This window comes from Salmo salar, chromosome 09, assembly GCF_965601325.2.
Source record: "Salmo salar chromosome 09, fSalSal1, whole genome shotgun sequence".
Taxonomy (NCBI): domain Eukaryota; kingdom Metazoa; phylum Chordata; class Actinopteri; order Salmoniformes; family Salmonidae; genus Salmo; species Salmo salar.
This window is the reverse complement of record NC_138299.1, coordinates 35,622,575-35,648,630: the sequence shown is the minus strand read 5'-3', so window position 1 is coordinate 35,648,630 and position 26,056 is coordinate 35,622,575.

Below are 26,056 nucleotides of genomic sequence, written 5' to 3'. Positions count from 1 at the left end.
GGGGGGTATGCTAGTTCTGAACGTCACATGCTAATGTAAAAAGCTGTTTTTTGATGTAAATATGAACTTGATTGAACAAAACATGCATGTATTGTATAACATAATGTCCTAGGGTTGTCATCTGATGAAGATCATCAAAGGTTAGTGCTGCATTTAGCTGTCTTCTGGGTTTTTGTGACATTATATGCTAGCTTGAAAAATGGGTGTCTGATTATTTCTGGCTTGGTACTCTGCTGACATAATCTAATGTTTTGCTTTTGTTGTAAAGCCTTTTTGAAATCGGACAGTGTGGTTAGATAAAGGAGAGTCTTATCTTTAAAATGCTGTGAAATAGTCATATGTTTGAAAAATTGAAGTTTTTGTATTTTTGAGGAATTTGTAATTCGCGCCACGCCTATCATTGGATATTGGAGCAGGTGTTCCGCTAGCGGAACGTCTAGATGTAAGAGGTTAAAATCAATTTTTATGCCATTTTTCTCGTAAAAAAGCGATAATATTCCGACCGGGAATCTGCGTTTAGGTAAACAGACGAAAGAAAACAAAGCATTCTGTCGACGCGGGCACGCGCCTGAGTCTCACAGTACTGTAACCAGCCACTACCCAAACGCGCTACTTTGTTTCAACCAGAGCCTGCAAAGCCACGATTCAGCTTTTTGCCGCCTTCTGAGAGCCCATGGGAGCCGTAGGAAGTGTCACGTAACAGCAGAGATCCTCTGTAATGGATAGAGATAATAAAGAAGGGCAAGAAATTGTCAGACAGGCCACTTCCTGCATGGAATCTTCTCAGGTTTTGGCCTGCCAAATGAGTTCTGTTATACTCACAGACACCATTCAAACAGTTTTAGAAACTTTGGAGTGTTTTCTATCCAAAGCTAATAATTATATGCATATTCTAGTTTCTGGGCAGGAGTAATAATCAGATTAAATCGGGTACGTTTTTTATCCGGCTGTGAAAATACTGCCCCCTATCCATAACAGGTTAACACAATGTCTGTGCTCATGTGGGCATGGTTACTGACTTGGCCAAAGTTTATTTAAAAACAATTATCTCATTTAGAAGGCTAAAATCACATTGCATCATCTCGCAAATTGTTTCATATTGAAACATACATTTACATTTACGTCATTTAGCAGACGCTCTTATCCAGAGCGACTTACAAATTGGTGCATTCACCTTATTTTACAACATTAAGATGTAAACCTGACCACTTGAATGCGAACACTTTCAGAGACACAGCTATTTAGTTATATCGTCCTTAATGATATCACTGTCACACCCTGACCTGAGAGAGATGTTTTATTTCCTCTATTTTGGTTAGGTCAGGGTGTGATGTGGGGTGGGCATTCTATATCATGTATTTCTTTGTTTGGCCGAGTATGGTTCCTAATCAGAGGCAGCTGTCTATCGTTGTCTCTGATTAGGAATCATACTTAGGCAGCCTTTTCCCCACCTGTAGTTGTGGGTCATTATTCTATCTGTGACTGTTTTGTGTGCGCCTCAGTTGCGTCACGTTCATTTCTGTTCATCCTGTTTATTGTTTTGTTCGGTTTCACGTAAAATAAAGGATGTGGAATTACCGGCACGCTGCACCTTGGCTTATTTATGACAGGGAGTTCGAGGACAGTGAACGTGACAGAATTACCCACCACAAGAAGACCAAGCAGCGTGCGCCTACGGGGAAGACGAGGTGGACATGGGAGGACATCCTGGATGGCAAAGGATCCTGGACGTGGGAGGAGATCCAGGCCAGAAGGGATCGCCTCCCATGGGAACAGGTGGAAGCAGCGAGGGAGGAACAGCGACGAGATCGGGAGGCACGGCAACAACGGAAGCCCGAGAGGCAGCCCGTTTTGGGGGGGCACACAGGGAGATTGGCTAAGTCAGGGTTCAGACCTGAGCCAACTCCCCATGCTTACCGTGGGGAGCGTGTGACTGGTCAGGCACCGTATTATGTGGTACACACGGTGTCACCAGTACGCCTTCACAGCCCAGTTCGTCCTGTGCCAGCGCCCCGCACTTGCCGGGCTAAATAAAGCATTCAGCCAGGACGGGTTGTGCCGGCCCTAAGCTCCAGACCGCCAGCGCGCATCCATGGCCCAGTGTATCCTGCGCCAGTTCTACGCACTGTGTCGCCAGTGCGCCTACACAGCCCAGTTCGTCCTGCGCCCGCACCCGCACTTGCCGGGCTAAAGTAAGCGTACAGCTAGGACGGGTTGTGCCAGTCATAAGCTCCAGACCTCCAGTGCGCCTCCACGGCCCAGTATACCCTGTGCCTGCTCTGTGCACCCAGTCTCTAGTGCGTCTCCCCAGTCCGGTGAGACCTGTTCCGGCTCCACGTAAGAAGCCTCCAGTGATGATCCATGGTCTGAAGCATCCAGTGATGATCCATGGCACGAAGCCTCCAGTGCTGATCGATGGCCCGGAGCCTGTAGGAATGATCCATGGCACAAAGCCTCCAGTGATAATCCATGGGAAGAAGCCTGTAGGGATGATCCATGGCACGAAGCCTCAGTGATAATCCATGGCGCGGAGCCTGTAGCGATGATCCATGGCGCGGAGCCTGCAGCAACGGCCTACAGTCCGGAGACTCCTGAGACGGCCTACAGTCCGGAGACTCCTGAGACGGCCTGCAGTCCGGAGCCTCCTGAGACGGCCTGCAGTCCGGAGCCTCCTGAGACGGCCTGCAGTCCGGAGCCTCCTGAGACGGCCTGCAGTCCGGAGCCTCCTGAGACGGCCTGCAGTCCGGAGCCTCCTGAGACGGCCTGCAGTCCGGAGCCTCCTGAGACGGCCTGCAGTCCGGAGCCTCCTGAGACGGCCTGCAGTCCGGAGCCTCCTGAGACGGCCTGCAGTCCGGAGCCTCGTGAGACGGCCTGCAGTCCGGAGCCTCGTGAGACGGCCTGCAGTCCGGAGCCTCCTGAGACGGCCTGCAGTCCGGAGCCTCCTGAGACGGCCTGCAGTCCGGAGCCTCCTGAGACGGCCTGCAGTCCGGAGCCTCCTGAGACGGCCTGCAGTCCGGAGCCTCCTGAGACGGCCTGCAGTCCGGAGCCTCCAGCGACGGTCTGCAGTCCGGAGCCTCCAGCGACGGCCTGCAGTCCGGAGCCTCCAGCGACGGTCTGCAGTCCGGAGTCTTCAGCGACGGTCTGCAGTCCGGAGTCTTCAGCGACGGTCTGCAGTCCGGAGTCTTCAGCGACGGTCTGCAGTCCGGAGTCTTCAGCGACGGTCTGCAGTCCGGAGTCTTCAGCGGCGGTCTGCAGTCCAGAGTCTTCAGCGGCGGTCTGCAGTCCAGAGTCTTCAGCGGCGGTCTGCAGTCCAGAACCTCCGGCGATGATCCTCGGTCCGGTTCCTTCGACGATGATCCACGGTTTGGAGCTTCCGGGGGAAGATCCAAGGTCTGGTTCCTCCGGTGACACAAAAGCGGGGGGATCAGCGGGCGGAGTGGGGGCTACGTCCCGAACCGGGGCCGCCACCATGGTTAGATGCCCTCCCGGACCCTCCCCTATAGGTTCAGGTTTGCGGCCGGGAGTCTGCACCTTTGGTTAGGTCAGGGTGTGATGTGGGGTGGGCATTCTATGTAATGTATTTCTTTGTGTTTGGCCGAGTATAGTTCCTAATCAGAGGCAGCTGTCTATCGTTGTCTCTGATTAGGAATCATACTTAGGCAGCCTTTTCACCACTTGTAGTTGTGGGTAATTATTCTTTCTGTGAGTGTTTTGTGTGCGCCTCAGTTGCGTCACGTTCATTTCTGTTTATCCTGTTTATTGTTTTGTTCGGTTTCACGTAAAATAAATGATGTGGAATTACCGGCACGCTGCGCCTTGGCTTATTTATGACAGGGAGTTTGAGGACAGTGAACGTGCCAATCACAAAACAACAACTGATTTGACATGATTATTGTTTGGAGCCCCAACAACCATTTCCTACATTATTTATGTTAGAAATATTGTTTCAATGTCCAACCTTTTGATGTTAAAGTTTTGGGGCAGAGTCTTTTGTCTACAGACAAAGGATTTTTTACTTCTCCATACTACAGTGCACAAGAGAGGAAGTTTACGACCAGTCGTTAAAGTCCTAAAACCGACCCCACTTCCACACCTTCCTCCCTGGAGGGAGAGAGAGGGGGGGATCTCCTTGATCCCCACCCAGGAGGGAAAGTCATGACATCTATATATATCTCTATTTCTCCATTCTACCACCACACTATCTATATCACTTCTACCACTGATGTCTCTATCTCTCTCCTACCACTACTCACACTATCTCTCTCCTACCACTACTCTCTCCATCTATCTCTCTCCTTCCACTACTCTCTCTATCTCTTTCCTACCACTAGTCTATCTCTCTCCTATCACTACTCTCCCTATCTTTCTTCACTACTCTCCCTATCTCTCTCCTACCACTACTCTCTCCATCTATCTCTCTCCTTCCACTACTCTCTCCATCTCTCCTACCACTACTCTCTCTATCTCCCTCCTACCACTACTCTCTCTATATCTCTCTGTCTCTCTCTGACCACAACTCTCTCCATATCTCTTTATCTCTCTCCTACAACTACACTCTCTATTTCTCTCTGAACACTACTTTCTCAATCTCTCCTACCACTACTCTCGCTCTCTCTCCTACCACTATTCTCAATCTCTCTCTCTCTCTCTCTCTCTCTCATACCACTACTCTCTATATCCCTCCTACCACTACTCTCTCTATCTCTCTACCATCACTACTATCTCTCTCCTATCACTACTCTCTCCATTTCTCTCCTGCCACTAGTCTCTCTATCTCCCCTACCCCTGCTCTCTCTATCTCTTCTACCACATCTCTCTCTATATCTCTCTATCTCTATCTCTCTCCTACCACTACTCTATCTCTCTCCTACCACTATTCTCAATCTCTCTCTCTCTCTCTCTCTCTCTCTCTCTCTCTCTCTCCTACCACTACTCTCTCTCTTCTACCACTACTCTCTCTCTCCTACAACTATTCTCGATCTCTCTCCTATCACTACTCTCTCTATCTCTCTCCTACCCCTGCTCTCTCTGTATCTCTCTACCTCTCTCCTACCAATACTCTCTCCATATCTCTCTGTCTCCTACCACTACACTCTCAATCACTACTCTATCCATGTCTCTCCTGCCACTTGTCTCTCTATCTCTTCTACCACTACTCTCTCTCTTCTATCACTACTCTCTCTATCTCTCTCCGACCCCTGCTCTCTTTATCTCTCCTACCACTACTCACTATATCTCTCTCCTACAACTATTCTCTATCTCTCTCCTTCCACTACTCTCTCTATCTCTCTCCTAACACTACTCTCTCTATCTCTCTCCTACCACTACACTGTCTATCTCTCTCCTACCACTACTCTCTCTGTCTCTCTCCTAACACTACTCTCTCTATTTCTTTCCTACCACCACTCGCTCTCTCTCTCTCCTACCATTACTCTCTCTAGCTCTTTCATACCACTACTCTCTCTATCTCCCTCCTACCACTACTCTCTCTATCTCTCTATCTCCTCCTACCACTACTCTCTCCACATCTCTCTACCTCTCTCCTACCACTACTCTCACTCTCTCTCTCCTACCACTACTCTCTCCACATCTCTCTACCTCTCTCCTACCACTAATCTCTCTATCTCTTTCCTGCCACTACTCTATCTCTCTCCTTTCACTACTCTCCCTATCTTAAATTCTACCACTACTCTCTCTACCTCTACTCTCTCCATATCGCTCAATGTCTCTCCTACCACTACACTCTCTATCACTACTCTATCCATGTCTCTCAGACCACTACTCTCTCCATCTCTCTCCTACCACTACTCTCTTTCTCTCTCTTATCACTGCTCTCTCTCTTTCTCTCCTACCACTACTCTCTCTGTCTTCTACCACTAGTCTCTATCTCTCTGCTACCACTACTCTCTCTCTCTTTCCTGCCACTACTCTATCACAACTCTTTCTATTTCTCTCCTACCACTACTCTCTCTATCTCTCTCCTACCACTGCTCTCTTTATCTCTCTCCTACCACTGTTCTCTTTCTCTCTATATCTCTTCTACAACTATTCTCTCCATCTCTCCTACCTCTACTCTCTCAATATCTCTCCTTCCACTACTCTCTCTGTCTCTCTCCTACCACTACTCTCTCTATCTCTCTCCTACCACTACTCTCGCTGTCTCTCTCCTACCACTACTCTCTCTTCTTCCACTCTCTCGCTACATTCCTTTTATCCCTACATCTCCCCATTGTGTTACAGAGACTTCACATCACAGCCTGCCTGGAAGGTGGATCAAGGCAGCAGACCAAATAGCACCTTATTTCCTACATAGAGCACAATGGGTCAAATGGTCAAATGTAGTGCCCCATATAGGGAATAGTGTGCCATTTGAGGCACATCCCTAGCATCATGGCCATGCTGCCTCCGTAGTTCATTACCTCTGTTTTTCAACTAATTAATTAAAATATGCTCTTTATTTTCCAAGAACAAGGTGCCTCTCGCTTTAGAAAGAAACATGTATCTTTCAAAGTAAAATAAAATAAAAACTGGATAGAAAAAGGATGAAGGAGCACATCAACAAAACAAGTGATGTTTGAATGGAACAGTAACCACACAGTGGTCACAGTGCCATGGCCATCCTCAGATGTGTTGATGGAGAAAAATGATGGGGGCTTTGTTTTACCTTACTGCCTCTCCTCTCCTGTATAACACATGTATATTTAGATGCCGTTAATTTGCCTCTTTCTCTGTAACGTCATTAGCTCCTCCAACAGGTGTAGTGTACAACAGTATCACCTTACCTGCAGACTAAATGCTTTAACCTCTCTGGGCTAGGCGGGACGAATTCGTCCCACCTACGCAACAGCCAGTTGAATCCCGTGGCGCGATTTTCAAATACCTTAGAAATGCTATTACTTCAAAAAACAGCTTTTTTACATTAGCATGTGACGTTCAGAACTAGCATACCCCCCGCAAACATCCGGTGAATTTACTAAATTACTCACGATAAACGTTCACAAAAAACATAACAATTATTTTAAGAATTATAGATACAGAACTCCTCTATGCACTCGATATGTCCGATTTTAAAATAGCTTTCGGTGAAAGCACATTTTGCAATATTCTCAGTAGATAGCCCAGCCATCACGGCTAGCCATTTAGACACCGACCAAGTTTAGCCCTGACCAAACTCCGATTTACTATTACAAAAGTTTGATTACCTATGTTGTCTTCGTCAGAATGCACTCCCAGGACTGCTACTTCAATAAAAAATGTTGGTTTGGTTCAAAATAATCCATCGTTATATCCAAATAGCGGCGTTTTGTTCGTGCGTTCAAGACACTATCCGAAGTGTAAATAAGGGTCACGAGCATGGTGCAATTCGTGACAAAAGATTTCTAAATATTCCATTACCGTACTTCGAAGCATGTCAACCGCTGTTTAAAATCAATTTTTATGCCATTTTTCTCGTAAAAAAGCGATAATATTCCGACCGGGAATCTGCATTTAGGTAAACAGACGAAAGAAAACAAAGCATTCTGTCGACGCGGGCACGAGCCTGAGTCTCACAGTACTGTAACCAGCCACTACCCAAACGCGCTACTTTTTTTCAACCAGAGCCTGCAAAGCCACGATTCAGCTTTTTGCCGCCTTCTGAGAGCCCATGGGAGCCGTAGGAAGTGTCACGTAACAGCAGAGATCCTCTGTAATAGATAGAGATAATCAAGAAGGGCAAGAAATTGTCAGACAGGGCACTTCCTGCATGTAATCTTCTCAGGTTTTGGCCTGCCAAATGAGTTCTGTTATACTCACAGACACCATTCAAACAGTTTTAGAAACTTTGGAGTGTTTTCTATCCAAAGCTAATAATTATATGCATATTCTAGTTTCTGGGCAGGAGTAATAATCAGATTAAATCGGGTACGTTTTTTATCCGGCCGTGAAAATACTGCCCCCTATCCATAACAAGTTAACATAGGGCTATATCATTTGGGCAGTGTAAATGCCATTTGGACATGGTTCACTGACTTTGGGGTTTGGAAACCGACTTCATATGATCGTACATGGCAAATGGACATAACACCCTGATTTTGCACTTTCAATGCTTTCATATTGCAATTGGACATTTCTTATGGCATTTGGCAATGGTTCACTGACTTTTGACTTCGACTTTTGACTTTCTATGAAATCATATTGCAAATGGACAAAACATCCTGATTTGGCACTTTCAATACTTTCATATTGCATTTGGACATTTCTTATGGCATTTGGCAATGGTTCACTGACTTTCGACTTCGACTGTTGACTTCCTATGAAATCATATTGCAAATGGACAAAACATATGCCTTATGGACAAGTAAAAACAATATGACAATAAAATATGACAAAAGTATGTTCATACAGTTCTTATACATGTATAATTGACCAAAAAATCGAAAGAATTTCAAAAAACGCTCCAGAAAGCACTTTTTAACCTCTCTGGGGTATGTGGGACGCGTCCAACTCGCCAACAGCTAGTGAAATAGCAGAGTGCCAAATTCAAAACAACAAAAATCTCATAATTCAAATTTCTCATACATACAAGTATTATACACCATTTTAAAGATAAGCTTCATGTTAATTCAACCACAGTGTCCAATTTCAAAAAGGCTTTACGGCGAAAGCATAGCATTAGATTATGTTAGGACAGCATCTAGACAAGAAAAACCACACAGCCATTTTCCAAGCAAGGAGAGGCGTCACAAAAACCAGAAATACAGCTAAAATTAATCACTAACCTTTGATGATCTTCATCAGATGGCACTCATAGGTCTTCATGTTACACAATACATGTAATGTTTTGCTCAATAAAGTTAATATTTATATCCAAAAAACCCATTTACATTAGCGTGTAATGTTCAGAAATGTTTTGCCTCCAAACCTACCGGTGAATGAGCACATCAATTTACAGAAATACTCATCATAAACTTTGATAAAAGATACAAGTGTTTTGCACAGAATTATAGCTAAACTTCTCCTTAACCTCTATGGGCTAGGTGGGACGCTAGCGTGCCACCCGTGGTGCACTCCATCAACAGCAGGTGCATTTCAAGAGCGGCAAATTTGAATCCAAATAAATGTCAAAATTCAAATTTTTCAAACATACAACTATTTTACACCCTTTGAAAGATAAACATCTCCTTAATCTAACCACGTTTTACGATTTCAAAAAGGTTTTACGGCGAAAGCATAAATTTAGAGTATGTTAGGACAGTACATTTACAAGAGTTGTGTGTAATGTTTTGTCAAGTCAAAGACAGGGTCACCAAAACCATAAAACCAGCTAAAATGATGCACTAACCTTTTACAATCTCCATCAGATGACACTCCTAGGACATTATGTTAGACAATGCATGCATTTTTAGTTCTATCAAGTTCATATTTATATCCAAAAACAGCGTTTTACTATGGCATTGATGTTGAGGAAATCGTTTCCCTCCAATAACCGGCAGTCAAGTCAGCGTCACAAATTAAATAATTAAAATTAGAAAACATTGGTAAAATATTATATTGTCATTTAAAGAATTATAGATTTACATCTCTTGAACGCAATCAACTTGCCAGATTTAAAAAATAACCTTACTGGGAAATCACACTTTGCAATAATCTGAGCACTGCGCCCAGAAAAATACGCGTTGCGATACAGACTAGACGTCATGTTGGGGAGATCTAAAATCGAAAATACTATGTAAATAATCCATTACCTTTGATTCTCTTCATCAGATGTCACTTCCAGGTATCACAGGTCCATAACGAATGTAGTTTTGTTCAAAAAAGCTCATCATTTATGTCCAAAAATCTCCGTCTTGTTAGCACATGATCTAAGCCAGCCGGACTTCTCGTCATGAACGAGGGGAAAAAATATATTTACGTTCGTTCAAACATGTCAAACGTTGTATAGCATAAATCATTAGGGCCTTTTTTAACCAGAACATGAATAATATTCAAGGTGGACGAATGCATACTCTTTTATAACGTATTGGAACGAGGGTACCCAACATGAACTCGCGCGCCAGGTGTCTAATGGGACATCATCGTTCCATGGCTCTTGTTCGGTCAGATCTCCCTCCAGAAGACTTTGTAAAGGCTGGTGACATCTAGTGGAAGCAATAGGAAGTGCCAAAATATTCCTCAGCCCCTGTGTTTTTCAATGGGATAGGTTTAAAGGTAATACAACACATCAGGTATCCACTTCCTGTCAGAAAATGTCTCAGGGTTTTGCCTGCCAAATGAGTTCTGTTATACTCACAGACACCATTCAAACAGTTTTAGAAACTTTAGAGTGTTTTCTATCCATATATAATAAGTATATGCATATTCTAGTTACTGGGTAGGATTAGTAACCAGATTAAATCGGGTACATTTTTTTATCCAGACGTGCAAATGCTGCCCCCTAGCCCTAACAGGTTAATGCAACCGCTGTGTCAAATTTCAAAAAAGCTTTACGGCGAAAGCCCACTTTGCAATAATCTGAGTACAGCGCTCAGAAACCAAAACAAGCCATACAGATACCCGTGTTGTGGAGTCAACAGAAGTCAGAAATAGCACTTCACTTACCTTTGATGATCTTCATCGGAATGCACTCCCAGGAATCCCAGTTCCACAATAAATGTTCAATTTGTTCGATAAAGTTCATCTTTATGTCCAAATACCTCAATTTTGTTTGCGTGTTAGATTCACTATTCCAAATGCTGAAGGTGCGCACACTAAAGTCCAGACGAAATGTCAAAAAAGTTATATTACAGTTTGTATAAACATGTCAGACGATGTGTAGAATCAATCTTTAGGATGTTTTTATCATAAATCTTCAAAAATATTCCAACCAGACAATTCCTTTGTCTTCATAAAGGAAAGAGAACTGAGCTCATGCTCATGGCCGACTGGCAGACACTAACTATATGAAGGGTTCGGAAAACATGATCGCCAATGCTCTATCGTGTGCTTAGTAAGTGGGGATGCGTGTTGGTTTTTGTTGTTGCAAACTGGGGGTTTTCAGGTTTTGGGTGGTCGTGTTACATTCCCCAGTTTCTGTGTTGTTGTGGGTTTGTATGTATGTGTATGTGTGTATTTCAGGAAATGGAATCCTGGATTCCTCAAGCAGCTGATTGGTCGGCCCCATCACTGATTGGAGCTCTGACCCCGCCCTCTTGTCAGGGGAAACAGCTGGCTCATTAATAATGACCTATTCCTTCTGCAGCTTGAAAAGCCATTGTTCCTTTGTTCAGAGGAGAGAGCTTCTTTGTATGTTCTGTGTTGGTGATTGGTCTGTAAAGTTGTTGAAAGTATTTTGTAGCCGCTCCTGCAGTGTTATGTGTACGCCATAGGACTTAGTGTTTTTGGTTTATTCAAACTGTTCACTAAGTATTGGTGAATTATTCTGTTTAATTTGTTTTGGAGGGGAAGGGGAAGGCACCTTGGGAGTGTTTAGGCAAGAGACCTGTGGGCATACATAACCCGTAGTATTTACTCTGTCTATGCACACTAGGTAAGACCTGGGCGGACCAGCCCCTGTATTTTGGTTAGCACGCCAGGTGGTGCTAAGATTAGGTAAGTAGTGGGTAGGTAGGGAAGGGGACTCTTTAACTTTTACTTTCTTTGCTTTGGTTCCGTCCAGACCCTTTTCCCCACCTTACCGTGTTTAAGGAAGAATACATTCCCTGTAAACGGTATTATTCTCTGCTTTGTCGTCCTTCCCCGCACCTACGGTCACGTACCTTTTTGACTCCACAGGGAGTTGAGTTGTAGCAGGGTGTTGCGTTCCCTCCGCCAAGAGGTGTACGTAACATAAATCAATAGGGATAACTGGCTAGCTAAATAGCCACAAAGAATTGTTAGCTACTTACCCACAAAGAATCTACTGAACCTTGCATAACATACGTTTTAGGTAATTTATTCCTGTTTAACTAGCTAGCTGGCGATTCACATGTATCTAGTTGATAATTATGTAGTAAAACGTTTGCTTTGTGTATACCTTGTTTGGTCTCTTCTTGTTGCCTTTGTCCTGGCTGGAAGAAGGTTCAGTGAATGGAGAGATGCTGCGTGAGGTAACACAGTAGGGGGAGTGTGAGGTAATACAGTATGGGGAGGTGCAGCATGAGGTAATACAGTAGGGGGAGGTGCAGCCTGAGGTAATACAGTAGGGGGAGGTGCAGCATGAGGTAATACAGTAGGGGGAGTGTGAGGTAATACAGTAGGGGGAGGAGCAGCGTCAGGCAATACAGTAGGGGGAGGAGCAGCGTGAGGTAATACAGTAGGGGGAGTGTGAGGTATTACAGTAGGGGGAGGCGCAGCGTGAGGTAATACCGTAGGGGGAGGTGCAGCATGAGGTAATACAGTAGGGGGAGGTGCAGCGTGAGGTAATACAGTAGGGGGAGGAGGAGCGTGAGGTAATACAGTAGGGAGAGTGCGAGGTAATACAGTAGGGGGAGGAGCAGCGTGAGGCAATACAGTAGGGGGAGGAGCAGCGTGAGGTAATACAGTAGAGGGAGGAGCAGCGTGAGGTAATACAGTAGGGGGAGGTGCATCGTGAGGTAATACAGTAGGGGGAGGTGCATCGTGAGGTAATACAGTAGGGGCAGATGCAACGTGAGGTAATACAGTAGGGGGAGTGTGAGGTAATACAGTAGGGAGAGATGCAGCGTGAGGTAATACAGTAGGGGGAGTGAGGTTATACAGTAGGGGGAGGAGCAGTGTGAGGTAATACAGTAGGGGGAGTGTGAGGTAATACAGCAGAGGCAGTGTGAGGTAATACAGTAAGGGGAGTGTGAGGTAATACAGTAGGGGTAGTGTGAGGTAATACAGTAGGGGGAGGAACAGAGTGAGGTAATACAGTAGGGGGAGTGGGAGGTAATACAGTAGAAGCAGCGTGAGGTAGGGGGAGATGCATCGTGAGGTAATACAGTAGGGGGAGGAGCAGTGTGAGGTAAAACAGTAGGGGAAGTGGGAGGTAATATAGTAGAAGCAGCTTGAGGTAGAGGAGATGCATCATGAGGTAATACAGTAGGAGGAGGAGCAGCGTGAGGTAATACAGGAGGGGGAGTGCGAGTGCTTCTCAAGTGTAATTTTTTTATGCATTCTCCACATTCTCGTCTTCACAAGAAAGTACTCCAGAGAACATTAGAGAATAAAACTAGGCAGTTACAGCACTTCATCCAGACCGAGGGGAACAACACTAAGGATATCAGCTAAAATGATTGATAGAACATTAGTCAGAGTCAGAGTTTGCGTCCAAATAATTTATCCTTCCTCCTGAAGAATGCACTTGTTCACTATTGCCTACAAATTTAAAAGCATTGGATTGGTGTAGACAAGGGCTAGAGGGAGTTTTGAAATATCAGTAATTTCCTTTCAAATCCATGACGGGAAGTGAACAAGTTAACACCTCAGGAGAAAGGAGACATTATTGGGACACAAACCAGAGTCAGTGACAAAATCTGAATCAGTATCTCTGGTGATTCAAATCCAATCAAACTTTATTTGTCACATGCACCGAATACAAGTGTAGACCTTACCATGAAATTGAGTCACAGAAGAGGTGTTCTGTAGAATGTTCTGATACCAAAGACTGTGTATGGTACACAAACTCCCTGAAAGTGGCCTACATCATCTGCTGAATATTTCACCCCTATATCATCATTTATTAATTAATATTATGAAAGACATTTTCCTAAGGGTGAAGGGTCCCTTTCCGTATTCCCTTTATTGTTTTAAAACTCTCTCCCTCCCTCTCTCTCGTGTAATTGCTCTCTCTCCCTCCCTTCCTCTCTCTCTCTCCCTCTCTCTCTCTCTCTCTCTCTCTCTCTCTCCCTTCCTCTCTTTCTCCCTATCTCTCTCTCCATCTCTCTCTCTCTCTCTCTCTCTCTCTTTCTCCCTCTCTCTCTCCCTCTCTCTCTTTCCCTCTCTCCATCTCTCTCTTTCAGAGCTTCATTAATTAAATTACATAAAGCTTGCATCAGTAAAGGATGCTGACCCGTCTAAGATAATTAGTAAATGTTATTCACAGGAAAAGATCTTAGGCGCAATCGGGCAACACACAATCTCTGAATTTATTTCTCACAGCCTAAAACAAATTTTGGTAACATATGAAAATGCAGTGTGAGTTCTCTCATTATTACCTTGGGTGCCTTTGTTGACACGTTATCACTGTGACTGTTTTTTGGGCTATTTTCCCAAACTGCAAGTTTCGTAAAAACAAACTGAAAGCTGTTTTATTTGTAGACCTTTTTAGAATTAGAGTTCCTTGGCAATTAAGCCATTACAACTCAACTGATTCAACAGGCCTGAATTAAAAATACAACACACACACACACTTTCCAGATCTTTACTACAGTGGTGGTCTTTATAAACACATACACACTCTGCCTCACACAGCGGCTGGGAAAACAGATTTTTTTTGTCAATGTCAAACTTCAATGGTGCTCCGTATCTGATAAGGTACAGTTTTAATAAGTGATGTAGGAGCAGCCAGCCAGCCTGTATGCTTCAGTTTAGTCTGTGTGTGTGTGTGTGTGTGAGTGTGTGAGTGTGTGAGTGTGTGAGTGTGTGAGTGAGTGAGTGAGTGAGTGAGTGAGTGAGTGAGTGAGTGAGTGAGTGAGTGAGTGAGTGAGTGAGTGAGTGAGTGAGTGAGTGAGTGAGTGAGTGAGTGAGTGAGTGAGTGAGTGAGTGAGTGAGTGCGAGCGTGCATGTGTAATCCTTGGCTGCTTAGATGGTAGAGTGCTGGATGCATGGAGAGAGTATGTAATGTTTTCATAAACCCTCACTAGAGGTGCTAATGGCTAAAGTGTTCCCATGGTCAGAGTCAGACCCAATCTGCACATTTAACAACCATTACTGATGTCACTATGATACACTAAATATACAAAGTATGTGGACGCCTCTTCAGATGAGTGGATTCGGCTATTTCAGCCACACCCGTTCCTGACAGGTGTATCAAATCAAGCATACAGCCATGCAATCTCCATAGATAAACATAGGCAGGATAATGGCCTTACTGAAGAGCTCAGTGACTTTAAATGTTGCACCTTCATAGGAGTCCACCTTTTCAGCAAGTCAGTTCATCAAATTTCAGCCCTGCTAGAGCTTCCCGGTCAACTGTCAGTGCTGTGAAGTGGAAACGTCTAGGAGCAAAAGGGGCTCATCGCGAAGTGGTAGGCCACACAATCTCACAAAATGGGACCGCCGTGTGCTGAAGCGAGTACACTCACTACCGAGTTCCAAACTGCCTCTGGAAGCAACGTCAGCACAAGAACTGTTCGTCGGAAGCTTTATGAAATGGGTTTCCATGGCCGAGCAGCCGCACACAAGCCTAAGATGACCACCATTGGACTTTGGAGCAGTAGAAACGCCTTCTCTGGAGTGATGAATCACGCTTCACCATCTGGCAGTCTGACGGATGAATATGGGTTTGGCGGATGCCGGGTGAATGCTACATGTCCGAATGCATAGTGCCAACTATAAAGTTTGGTGGAGGAGGAATAATGATCTGGGGCTGTTGTTCATGGTTTGGGCTAGGCCCCTTAGTTCCACTGAAGGGAAATATTAACGTTACAGCATACAATCACATTCTAGATGATTCTGTGTTTCCAACTTTGTGGCAACAGTTTGGGGAAGGGCCTTTCCTGTTTCAGTATGACAATGCCCACGTGCACATAGCGAGTTCCGTACAGAAATGGTTTGTCAAGATCAGTGTGGAAAAACTTGTCTGGCCTGCACAGAGCCCTGACCTCAACCCCATTGAACACCTTGGGATGATTTGGAACGCCAACTGCGAGCCAGGCCTAATCGCCCAACATCAGTGCCCAACCTCACTAATGCGCTTCTGACTGAATGGAAGCAAGTCCCTGCAGCAATGTTCCAACATCTAGTAGAAAGCCTTCCCAGAATAGTGGAGGCTGTTATCCTCTATGGGCTAGGTGGGACGCTTGCGTCCCACCTACGTAACAGCCACTTGCAGCCTGTGGCGCGATTTTCAAAACCTTAAAAATGCTATTACTTCAATTTCTCAAACATATGACTATTTTACAGCTATATAAAGACAAGACTCTCGTTAATCTAACCACACTGTTCGATTTCAAAAAGGCTTTACAACGAAAGCAAAACATTAGATTATGTCAGCAGAGTACCAAGCCAGAAATAATCAGACACCCATTTTTCAAGCCAGCATATAATGTCACCAAAACCCAGAAGACAGCTAAATGCAGCACTCACCTTTGATGATCTTCATCAGATGACAACCCTAGGACATTATGTTATACAATACATGCATGTTTTGTTCAATCAAGTTCATATTTATATCAAAAACCAGCTTTTTACATTAGCATGTGACGTTCAGAACTAGCATACCCCCCGCAAACTTCCGGGGAATTCGCTAACATTTTACTAAATTACTCACGATAAACGTTCACAAAAAGCATAACAATTATTTTAAGAATTATAGATACAGACCTCCTCTATGCACTCGATATGTCCGATTTTAAAATAGCTTTTTGGTGAAAGCACATTTTGCAATATTCTAAGTACATAGCCCAGGCATCACGGGCTCGCTATTTAGACACCCGGCAAGTTTAGCACTCACCATAATCATATTTACTATTATAAAAGTTTGATTACCTTTTGTGTTCTTCGTCAGAATGCACACCCAGGACTGCTACTTCAATAACAAATGTTGGTTTGGTCCAAAATAATCCATCGTTATATCCGAATAGCGGCGTTTTGTTCGTGCGTTCCAGACACTATCCGAAATGGTAAAGAAGTGTCGCGCGCATGGCGCAATTCGTGACAATAAAATTCTAAATATTCCATTACCGTACTTCGAAGCATGTCAACCGCTGTTTAAAATCAATTTTTACGCCATTTTTCTCGTAGAAAAGCGATAATATTCCGACAGGGAATCTCCTTTTCGGCAAACAGAGGAAAAAATCACAAAGGCGGAGGCGGTCGGGTCACGCACATAAGCCCAGAGTCCCTTGATCGGCCACTTGAGAAAGGCGATAATGTGTTTCAGCCTGGGGCTGGAATGACGACATTCTGTTTTTTCCCGGGCTCTGAGCGCCTATGGAAGACGTGGGAAGTGTCACGTTAGAGCAGAGATCCTTAGTAAAAGATAGAGATGGAAAAGAAGTTCAAGAAATGGTCAGACAGGCCACTTCCTGTAAAGGAATCTCTCAGGTTTTGACCTGCCATTTGAGTTCTGTTATACTCACAGACACCATTCAAACAGTTTTAGAAACTTTAGGGTGTTTTCTATCCATATGTAATAAGTATATGCATATTCTAGTTACTGGGTAGGAGTGGTAACCAGATTAAATCGGGTATGTTTTTTATCCAGCCGTGTCAATACTGCCCCCTAGCCCTAACAGGTTATAGAAGCAAAGGGGGGACCAACTCCATGTTAATACCGATGATTTTGGAATGAGATGTTGAATGGGCAGGTGTCCACATACCTTTGTGTCATGTAGTGTATGTCTGGACCATTTAATACATGGAGGGAGTGATGGGGTAGGCTGGGGGTGATGGGGTGGGCTGGGTGTGGGCCGGGGGGGGGGGGGGGGGGGTGATGGGTGGTGATGAGGGGTGAGGGGGGTGATGGGCGTAATGAGGGTGATGGGGGGTGATGAGGGTAATGGGGTGCGCTGGGAGCTGATTCCAGCAGCAGAAGATGGATGAGCCTCAGATAGACGTTTCTAATTACCCCAGAGCTCATTGTGATGGAATGTGTCCCAAATGGCATCCTGTTCTCTATGCACTCTATTCTCTATGCACCCTATTCTCTATGCACACGATTCTCCATGTACGGAACAGGGTGCTCTTTGGGACGTACCCCTAGTCTTCCCTTCCCAGCCGGGTCCCCTGACCCGGCAGGGACCGCATCCAAAAGGGCACCCTATCCCCTATATACAGTGAGGGAAAAAAAGTATTTGATCCCCTGCTGATATTGTACATTTGCCCACTGACAAAGAAATGATCAGTCTATAATTTTAATGGTAGGTTTATTTGAACAGTGAGAGACAGAATAAGAACAAAAAAATCCAGAAAAACGCATTTCAAAAATGTTATACATTTATTTGCATTTTAATGAGAGAAATAAGTATTTGACCACCTCTCAACTGCTCCCAGATGTCTTTTATACAGGTAATGAGCTGAGATTAGGAGCACACTCTTAATCTCAGCTTGTTACCTGAATAAAAGACACCTGTCCACAGAAGCAATCAATCAATCAGATTCCAAACTCTCCACCATGGCCAAGACCAAAGAGCTCTCCAAGGATGTCAGGGACAAGATTGTAGACCTACACAAGGCTTGAATGGGCTACAAGACCATCACCAAGCAGCTTGGTGAGAAGGTGACAACAGTTGGTGCAATTATTCGCAAATGGAAGAAATACAAAAGAACTGTCAATCTCCCTCGGCCTGGGGATCCATGCAAGATCTCACCTCATGGAGTTGCAATGATCATGAGAACGGTGAGGAATCAGCCCAGAACTACACGGGAGGATCTTGTCAATGATCTCAAGGCAGCTGGGACCATAGTCACCAAGAAAACAATTGGTAACACACTACGCCGTGAAGGACTGAAATCCTGCAGCGCCCGCAAGGTCCCCCTGCTCAAGAAAGCACATATACATGCCCGTCTGAAGTTTGCCAATGAACATCTGAATGATTCAGAGGACAACTGGGTGAAAGTGTTGTGGTCAGATGAGACCAAAATGGAGCTCTTTGGCATCAACTCAACTCGCTGTGTTTGGAGGAGGAGGAATGCTGCCTATGACCCCAAGAACGCCATCCCCACCATCAAACATGGAGGTGGAAACATTATGCTTTGGAGGTGTTTTTCTGCTAAGGGGACAGGACAACTTCACCGCATCAAAGGGATGATGGACGGGGCCATGTACCGTCAAATCTTGGGTGAGAACCTTCTTCCCTCAGCCAGGGTATTGAAAATGGGTCGTGGATGGGAATTCCAGCATGACAATGACCCAAAACACATGACCAAGGCAACAAAGGAGTGACTCAAGAAGAAGCACATTAAATTGTTGGGGATAGGGGGCAGTATTTGCACGGCCGGATAAAAAACGTACCAGATTTAATCTGGTTACTACTCCTGCCCAGTAACTAGAATATGCATATAATTATTTGCTTTGGATAGAAAACACTCCAAAGTTTCTAAAACTGTTTGAATGGTGTCTGTGAGTATAACAGAACTCAAATGGCAGGTCAAAACCTGAAAGATTCCTTTACAGGAAGTGGCCTGTCTGACCATTGCTTGGCCTTCTTTGTCATCTCTATTCCAAAACAGAGGATCTCTGCTGTAACGTGACACTTTCTAAAGCTCCCATAGGCTCTCAGAAGGCGCCAGAACGTTGAATGATGACTCTGCACTTCCTGGCTGAAAAACAGTAGCGCATTTGGTAAGTGGTCGATCTAAGAACAATGAGACGGGTGTGCGCATGCACGTGAAGAGTCCATTTTCTTCTTTGAGTCTTTGAACGAAAACAACTTCTCCCGGTCGGAATATTATCGCTATTTTACGAGAAAAATGCTTCGAAGTACGGTAATGGAATATTTTGAATTTTTTTGTCACGATATGCGCCGGCGCGTCACCCTTCGGATAGTGTCTTGAACGCACGAACAAAACGCCGCTATTTGGATATAACTATGGATTATTTGGAACCAAACCAACATTGGTTGTTGAAGTAGAAGTCCTGGGAGTGCATTCTGACGAAGAACAGCAAAGGTAATCCAATTTTTCTTATAGTAAATCTGAGTTTGGTGAGTGCCAAACTTGGTGGGTGTCAAAATAGCTAGCCATGATGGCCGGGCTATATACTCAGAATATTGCAAAATGTGCTTTCACCGAAAAGCTATTTTAAAATCAGACACCGCGATTGCATAAAGGAGTTCTCTATCTATAATTCTTAAAATAATTGTTATGTTTTTTGTCAACGTTTATCGTGAGTAATTTAGTAAATTCACCGGAAGTTTTCGGTGGGTATGCTAGTTCTGAACAAAACATGCTAATGTAAAAAAGCTGTTTTTTTATATAAATATGAACTTGATTGAACAAAACATGCATGTATTGTATAACATCATGTCCTAGGAGTGTCATCTGATGAAGATCATCAAAGTTTAGTGCTGCATTTAGCTGTGGTTTTGGTTTTTGTGACATATATGCTAGCTTGAAAAATGGGTGTGTGATTATTTCTGGCTGGGTACTCTCCTGACATAATCTAATGTTTTGCTTTCGCTGTAAAGCCTTTTTGAAATCAGACGATGTGGTTAGATAAAGGAGAGTCTTATCTTTCAAATGGTGTAAAATAGTCATATGTTTGAGAAATTGAAATTATAGCATTTTTAAGGTTTTTCGTATTTCGCGCCAGGCGCTACCATTGGATATTCGCGAGGCATTCCGCTAGCGGAACGCCTGTCCATAAGAGATTTTAACTCCATTCTCAGGAACACATCTGAATCCATGCCGTAACGACAGTGTCTCCTCCACACTATGCTGCGAAGCCATTGCGCCCACAACACCGTTCAAACCCCAGGGAACTAAAACTCTGTCCTCTTCCTCCTTATTAACTTTGAAAAAACTGTGGGTACTGTTAATAAACTAACTGTGTGTTAACCCTCCACCATAGAAAATAAAAATTGGAAGAAAAGACAAAAGGAAAGAATCAAGAAAATAACTAAGGACAGAGCCCTCCACACGACCTCTCAACTACGAGAGAGAGAGAGAAAGAATTACAGGTTAATTAATCTCAACCTTTAGGGAGAGAAAAAAGTGAGGAAGAAAAAAAGTGTTTGCCCTTTGGATGGCTCCAAACGTCTGCCATCTTAGAATTTACATCTGTTTACTCTCCTGCTTAAACCCACTCCTCTATTCCACTGCAGCAGAGCTTCTCTGACCCCTTCTCCCTCTCTCTCCCTCCGGCAGTAAAGATCACTCCCTCTCTTCCCCAAGTCTACAGTCTTTCTCTTTATGTCTCTATCTCTCTCTCCGTCTACTCTCTCTCCGTCTCTCTCCCCCTGCTCTCTCTCTCTCCCTCCAGCAGTAAAGACCACTTCCCTCTCTCCATCTCTCTATCTCTGTCCCTAGCTCTCTCTCCCTTCTCTCTCTTTCCCACTCTCTCTCCCTTCTCTCTGTCTTTCCCCCTCTCTCCCTTCTCTCTCCCAAGGATTAATATTTTCATTTTTGTTTCTCTCATTAATGTGAAAGCTCAGATGTTAACCACTCTGCAGACAAGTTTCAGAGAACTTAGGTTTTTGTCTTTCTCTCTTTTTCTCTCTTCCCTTCTGCAACTATCTCATTGTATTTTCTCAGTGTCTCTCTTCCCTTCTGCACCTTTCTCATTGTATTTTCTCAGTGTCTCTCTTCCCTTCTGCACCTTTCTCATTGTATTTTCTCAGTGTCTCTCTTCTTCCCTAGGCTGGAGCGCAGCTGTTTGTGGTCTACCATAGTGAGAGTTATAATTCTACTTATTTAGAATGTAAATTCATACACACGCACACACACAAAATACACACACACAAAATACACACACACACACACACACACACACACACACACACACACACACACACACACACACACACACACACACACACACACACACACACACACACACACACACACACACACACACACACACACACACACACACACACACACACACACACACACAGGGTAGGTATCATGCCTGTTTATTGGCCAACAGGCTCAGTAAAGCTGTGGAGAGGAAAATGAGAGTAGGTGCTCTCTCTCTCTTTCTCTCTCTCTCTGTCTGGGCCACAAGGGGGAGGCAGGGGCAGACAATAAGCTCTCCTTGTTTCTCTCACTAATACTAACACACATTGCCTTGAGGGAGAGAGGGAAAGAGGGAGAGAGGAAGAGAGAGAGAGAGAGATAGATAGAGAGAGACTGCACAAGGTCCTGAAGATGAAGACTGAGAAAGACCACACGAACACGCAAACACACACACACACCTCACTGTAAAGCGTCCAGGATGGACTGTGTTTTGTTGTTCTCCAGGAAATGGTAAAGGTGACAGCGGAGCGAGGGCATATCTCAGATGTCTGCAGCAACATGAGTGTTCAGGCACATTCCTGCTACAGGGTTATTGTCCTCATGTGCCTCACAAAGTAATGGGAATGCATGAGGTCACAGAGGCCAGACAGTAGGTACATACACTGTATGTACCTGACAGAGCTTGAGAGGATCTGCACAGAAGAATGGGAGAAACTCCCCGAATACAGGTGTGCCAAGCTTGTAGCGTCATACCCAAGAAGACCCAAGGCTGTAATAGCTGCCAAAGGTACTTCAACAAAGGGTCTGAATACTTACATAAATGTGATATTTCAGTTTTTATTTTATTTTTTGCTTTGTCATTATGGGGTATTGTGTGTAGATTGATGAGGGAGTTTTTTTTTAATGAATTTTAGAATAAGGCTGTAACGTAACAAAATGTGGGAAAAATAAAGGTTCTGAATACTTTCTGAATTCACTGTACATGGAAAAGGGGGTTTGGCATTCTAGATCCATTGGTGTTTAACTTAGAATTAAAAATGTGTTCCACATAATTATATAGTGACTATGTGTTCCACATGATTATATTGTGACTATGTGTTCCACATGATTATATAGTGACTATGTGTTCCACATAATTATATTGTGACTATGTGTTCCACATTATTATATTGTGACTATGTGTTCCACATGATTATATTGTTACTATGAGTTTATCATGATTATATTGTGACTATGTGTTCTACATCATTTTTTTATTTTTATTTTACCTTTATTTAACTAGGCAAGTCAGTTAAGAACAAATTCTTATTTTCAATGACAGCCTAGGAACAGTGGGTTAACTGCCTTGTTCAGCAGCAGAATGACAGATTTTTACCTTGTCAGCTCGGGGATTTGATCTTTCAACCTTTTCAGTTGCTAGTTCAACACTCTAACCACTAGGCTACCTGCCGACTATGTGTTCACCATGATTTTATTGTGACTATGTGTTCCACATTATTATATTGTGACTATGTGTTCCACGTTATTAAATTGTGACGATGTGTTCCACATGATTATATTGTGACTACAATTTGTCACGTCCTGGCCAGTATATAAGGTTAATTGTTGTGTAGTTTGGTCAGGGCGTGGCAGGGGGTATTTGTTTTATGTGGTTCGGGGTGGTGCGTTTGTGTAAAGGGTGTTTGATTTAGTATTTCCGGGTTTTGGTTTATGTTTAGTTAATTCTATGGTTAGTCTAGTGTGTGTGTTTCTATGTTTGGTTGATTGGGGTTGGGACTCTCAGTTGAAGGCAGGTGTTGTCTATCTGCCTTTGATTGAGAGTCCCATATATTAGGGTGTGTTTGTGTGTGTTATTGGTGGGTGATTGTTCTGTGTGTAAGCCGTATGCTTTACCAGACTGTTTGTAGTTGTTCGTTCGTTTCGTTTTTGTTATTTTGTATGTTCATTTTTGTAGTTAATAAAAATCAAGATGAGCATACACGTACCTGCTGCGTATTGGTCCTCCTTCACCGACAACAACCGTGACACAATTACACATTCTAGCTCTTTGCCCAGCCCACATACAGTGCCGTGAAAAAGTATTTGCCCCCTTTCTAACTTTCTCTACTTTTGCATATTTTTTGATACTAAATGTTTTTAGATCTTCAACCAAAACCTAATATTAGATAAAGGGAACCTGAGTGAACAAATAACACAAAAATGATATACTTATTTAATTTATTTCATAAAGAAAGTAGTCAACACCCAATGCCTTTGTGAAAGAGTAATTGCCCACAAACACTCAATATCTGGTTGTGCCACCTTCAGCTGCAATGACTCCAACCAGCTGCTTCCTGTAGTTGTTGATCAGTCTCCCGTGTCGCTGTGGAGGAATTTTGGCCCACTCTTCCATGGAGAATTGCTGTAACTCAGTGACACTTGTGTTTTTTCAAGTTTGAACTGCTCGTTTCAAGTCGTTTTCACAATATCTCAATTGGGATTAGGTCTGGACTTTGACTAGATCATTCCAAATCTTCAAATTTGTTGCTTTTTAGCTATTTTCATGTAGACTTGTTTATGTGTTTTGGATCATTGTCTTGCCGCATGACCCAACTGCGTTTCAGCTTCAGCTCACAGACGGATGGCCTGACATTTTTTATTTATTTTTATTTATTTCACCTTTATTTAACCAGGTAGGCCAGTTGAGAACAAGTTCTCATTTACAACTGCGACCTGGCGAAGATAAAGCATAGCAGTGCGACAAAAACAACAACACAGTGTTACACATAAACAAACGTACAGTCAATAACACAAAGGAAAATAAAAATAGAAAGATCTATGTACAGTGTTTGCAAATGTAGAAGAGTAGGGAGGTAGGCAATAAATAGGCCATAGAGGCGAAAATAATTACAATTTAGCATGAATACTGGAGTGATATATGTGCAGATGATGATGTGCAAGTAGAGATACTGGGGTGCAAAAGAGCAAGAGTGTAAGTAATAATATGGGGATGAGGAAGTTGGGTGGGCTATTTACAGATTGGCTGTGTACAGGTACAGTGATCGGTAAGCTGCTCTGACAGCTGATGCTTAAAGTTAGAGAGGGAGATATAAGACTCCAGCTTCAGAGAATTTGCAATTCAAAGGAAAGGTGGCCAAAGGAAGTGTTGTCTTTGGGGATGACCAGTGCAACATACCTGCTGGAGCGCGTGCTACGGGTGGGTGTTGCAATGGTGATCAGTGAGCTGAAATAAGGCGGGGCTTTACCTAGCAAAGACTTATAGATGACCTGGAGCCAGTGGATTTGGCGCCAAATATATGTAGTGAGGGCCAGCCAACGAGAGCACAGAGGTCGAAGTGGTGGGTAGAATATGGGGCTTTGGTGACAAAACGGATGGCACTGTGATAGACTACATCCAATTTGCTGAGTAGAGTGTTGGAGGCTATTTTGTAAATGACATCGCCAAAATCAAGGATCGGTAGGATAGTCAGTTTTACGAGGGTATGTTTGGCAGCATGAGTGAAGGTGGCTTTGTTGTGAAATAGGGAGCCGATTCTAGATTTCATTTTGGATTGGAGATGCTTAATGTGAGTCTGGAAGGAGAGTTTACAGTCTAACCAGACAGCTAGGTATTTGTAGTTGTCCACATATTCTAGGTCAGAACCGTCCAGAGTAGTGATGCTAGTTGGGCGGGAGGGTGCGGGCAGCAATCAGTTGAAGAGCATGCAGTTAGTTTTACTAGCATTTAAAAGCAGTTGGAGGCCACAGAAGGAGAGTTGTATGGCGTTGAAGCTCGTTTGGAGGCTTGTTAGCAGAGTGTCCAAAGAAGGGCCAGATGTATACAGAAGGGAGTCGTCTGCGTAGAGGTGGATCAGAGAATCACCAGCAGCAAGAGAGACATCATTGATATATACACAGAAAAGAGTTGGCCCAAGAATTGAACCCTAAGGCACCCCCTTAGAGACTGCCAGAGGTCCGGACAACAGGCCCTCCAATTTGACACACTGAACTCTATCTGAGAAGTAGTTGGTGAACCAGGCGAGGCAGTCATTTGAGAAACCAAGGCTATTGAGTCTTCTGATAAGAATGCGGTGATTGAGAGTCAGTTATGATATCATTTAGGACCTTGAGCGTGGCTGAGGTGCACCCATGACCAGCTCGGAAACCAGATTGCATAGTGGAGAAGGTACGTTGGGATTCGAAATGGTCGGTTATCTGTTGATTAACTTGGCTTTCGAAGATTTTAGAAAGGCAGGGCAGGATGGATATAGGTCTATAACAGTTTGGGTCTAAGGTGTCTCCGCCGTTGAAGAGGGGGATGACCGCGGCTGCTTTCCAATCTTTGGGGATCTCAGACGATACGAAAGAGAGGTTGAATAGGCAAGTAATAGGGGTTGCAATTGTTTAGGAGGAACATTTTAGAAAGAAAGGGTCCAGATTTTCTAGCCCAGCTGATTTGTAGGCATCCAGATTTTGCAGCTCTTTCAGAACATCAGCTGTTTGGATTTGGGTGAAGGAGAAGCGGGGGTTGGGGGGG